This window comes from Onthophagus taurus, chromosome 2 (genome assembly GCF_036711975.1).
Source record: "Onthophagus taurus isolate NC chromosome 2, IU_Otau_3.0, whole genome shotgun sequence".
Classification (NCBI taxonomy): Eukaryota; Metazoa; Arthropoda; class Insecta; order Coleoptera; family Scarabaeidae; genus Onthophagus; species Onthophagus taurus.
In genome coordinates this window covers 30,751,053-30,755,098 of record NC_091967.1, presented here as the reverse complement: position 1 = coordinate 30,755,098, position 4,046 = coordinate 30,751,053, and positions in this window count along the sequence as shown.

Here is a 4,046-nt window from a genome sequence, read left to right as displayed (position 1 = left end):
ATTCCCATATAGTCGTGTAGAAAGAAAAGCAGTTTTACATACAGTTGAACGAAGTCCTTCTACCAGTATTCGTAGTATTTAGAAAATCGAGTACGGTATTGCCACTGGTTACAAAATAATTTAGAAGTTATTTCACACAGACTTCTTACGGATGAGGCCCAGTTTACAAGGAATATTAACAACACACGTAATTCCCACATCTGCACGGATCAAAACCCACACGAAACAATCGTTGTTAACCATCAATATCGTATCTCCATCAATGTGTGGTGCGACTAGTTAAATAATCATCTTATTGGGCCTCATTTTTTTTTAAGGACGTCTTAGTGCAGAAACTTACCTTCACTTTTTGGAAGAAGAATTGCCGAATTACATGGAAGTGCTTGGACAACTGAAAATGTTGCAGCTGAAGAGAAGCACTTGAACGATCTCCTACCCGTTCAGCTGCTAAACGCCTCTGCTTTGCGTTTGTCAGATCGTTCTGTGAGAAGAATTTTACACGCCGATCTGAAATTCCACCCATACAAAATGATGATTGTGCAAGAACTGAGTGAACAGTACTGGGAAAATCGCAGAGCATGTTCCAATGATATTCTTCAAAACTTGCCACAAAATGCTCTTTTGATAACGAGTGACGAAGCTCATTTCCATTTCAATTACGCAATTTTTTGGAACCAAAACTTAGAGAACTTGAACATCCAGATGTGTGGTTTCAACACAATGGGGCTACGGCTCATACGGCAAGGAGAATGGACGTTTTAAGGGAAATGTTTCCAGGACACGTAATCTCGTTACGTGGAGACGTTGGGTGGCCTGCGCGTTTGCCCGATCTTGCCCCATACGACTTTTTCCTTTGGGGCTACCTGAAAGCGAAGGTTTTTCAACACCATCCCCGAAGAAGTGACGAATTGAAAGCTGCAATACACCAAGAAATTACAGGAATATCGCCTCAAATTACTGCTCGAGTGAACTTTCAGAAACCAGCTTCAAATGTATATTGAAAAAAATGGTCGCCACTTGGACTCAGTAATTTTCAAAACTGAATACAAACAAATGGCATAGCATACATTTTCAGTTAATAAATAAAAAAATTCAGTAGCATTTACAATGGCGTTTTATTAAAGATTAAAATGTGAGAGATCATTTTGCCGGACCCTGTATTTAATTAATAATTTAATAGTAATGATTTAATAAAATATAATTAATATATTTGAAATATCATATAATTAGGGGATATTAGCATGTAAATTATGGAAATTAAATAGTAAAACTTATAGAAACGAGCTTAAAGCAAAGTATAGTTTTTTTTTTAATTTCTGATATTTGTTACCAAGAAATGGTTGTTTGGCAAAAGGCGCAGAAGACACTGCCGATTTATTGTTTGTAGACAAATTTAATTTGTAGAAATTAAGGAAATTAAAAAATTTAATCCGCGTATAGTTATTTTCGGAATTAATAATGAAATGAAGGAAAATAATATTTTAGAATGTTTGTTTAAACAGAATGAAAATATTAGAGATAACTATCAGAATCCAAAAGATTTTGAAAAAGAAATTAAAATTAAAAGAATATTTGAAGGAAAAGATAACAGATTCACAAAGCATGTAGTTGTAGAAGTAACGGGTAAGTTGAAATTAATTATTAAAGATGGCTTAAACGTAGGATGGAATAAATCAATCTTACGTTTTAAATGCCTAAGAATTGGTCACAAATCAGAGAATTGTAAAGATGTTCAATTTTGTAAAAATTGTGGAGGGGAACATGATGTAAGATATCAACGAATACCATCAAGACAATAAGAACATAGAGCCTTCTAAGTTGACACCAAAAGAAATAAAAAACATTCAAATGAGTACAATAAAAAGTAAATTAAGAATAAACCATTTGATTAAACCCTAATTCACAAAAATCATGACATAATAATACACAGCGATGATATACCTTTAACGTTCCATTCCAAAGTGAACATGAAATAAATTTGAATGACAATGTTCCTGTGTACCAGAAACCTTATAGAAAACCCTACAACCAAAAGATGGAGATAAAAAGGCAAATCGATAAAATGATGGATCAAGGAATTATCAGAGAAAGTTGTTCCCCATGGTCATCCCCAATTTCATTAGTACCAAAAAAATTAGACGCATCAGGCATTCAAAAATATAGGTTAGTTATCGATTATCGACGACTAAATGAAAAGACCATAAAAGATAAATATCCGTTACCTAACATCAACGAAATTTTAGATAAATTAGGCAGAGCGAATTATTTCACGAGCTTGGATCTAGCTTCAGGATACCACCAAATTGAAGTAAAAGAACAGGATAAAGAAAAAACTGCATTTATAACAGATCAGGGTCTATACGAGTTTAATCGTATGTCGTTTGGTTTATGCAACGCACTATCCACCTTTCAAAGAACAATGGGTAACATCCTACGAGGTCTAACAGATGAAATGTGCCATGTGTACCTGGACGACATAATAATTTTCTCAACATCATTACAAGAACACCGAGATCGACTAGGAAAAGTATTCCAAAGACTAAAACAAAACGGAGTAAAAATATCACTGGACAAATGTGAATTTTTACAAAAAGAATTAAGATACTTAGGTCATCTAATAACGAGTGAAGGAGTAAAACCGGACCCATCAAAAGTAGAAGCGATAAAGAAATGTCTGATTACAAAAACAAAAACTGAAATAAAAGCTTTTGTAGGACTCATAGGATACTATCGTAAATTCATAAGAGATTATACGAAGATATTAAAACCTATGACTAAGTGTTTAGCAAAGGACCAACAAGTTATAATTAATAACGAATATCGACAATGTTTTGAAAAATGTAAAACACTGTTATGCAATGATCCTATCTTGAAATATTCTGATTTCAGTCAACCATTTGTAATAACGACGGATGCGAACAATTTCGCAATTGGTGCAATTTTGAGCCAAGGGACAATAGGAAATGACAAACCAGTGGCCTATGCATCACGAACCCTATCGAAATCAGAAATAAAATACTCAACAGTAGAAAAAGCTAGGCATACACAACTAGCTGTTGTGTATGCCTGTAAACAATTTCGACCTTACATATATGTTTACAAGTTTACACTTGTTACGGATCACAAACCTCTTATGTGGATACACAATTTGAAGGATAAAATAATTTGAAACTACAACGCTGGAAAATTTACCTCCAACAATATGATTATCAGATTATATACAAGAAAGGAAAATTTAATTCCAACGCGGATGCATTAAGTAGAGTCGAGATAAACGCTTTACAAGAAGATCAATTGTCTATTCAAGTTCAAGTAGATCCCAACGAAAGAAACGACGAAGACGAATACAGCTTAAACAGGGGTTACTAAGGGAGGGGTTACTTTACGCTAGCACTGTATAAGATATCTATAGCAACCAAGTAGGAAATTTTTACATAGAAAATTTTATTTCTTAAAATGCAATCTGTTCAAAACCTTTAAACGCTTATATCTCAGTTCTACCAAAAATGACTTACAATAGTCTTCGTTGCATAGGTCGATATATTCCGGGGGTCATTACGATCAAAAAATGGTATATCACCTATAGGTGAATTCCTTTTTATTTCGAAGGTATCGAAGGAATTAAAAAAATATATATGTGGTTAGTCTTGACAATTTAATGTTTGATAAATTAATAATTTTTGTGCTGTCTTATTAATTTAAGCCATTATGTCGCATTTTACTAATGCCGATATGGTTTTTCCAATGGAAGTGGACGTGCTGCACCTGCGGAGTACCTTAGGCGATATGTGCGTCACCACACAACATTTTCAAACGTTTTTCGTTGCTTGAGAGAGACGGGATTATTCCCATATAGTCGTGTAGAAAGAAAAGCAGTTTTACATACAGTTGAACGAAGTCCTTCTACCAGTATTCGTAGTATTTAGAAAATCGAGTACGGTATTGCCACTGGTTACAAAATAATTTAGAAGTTATTTCACACAGACTTCTTACGGATGAGGCCCAGTTTACAAGGAATATTAACAACACACGTAATTCCCACATCT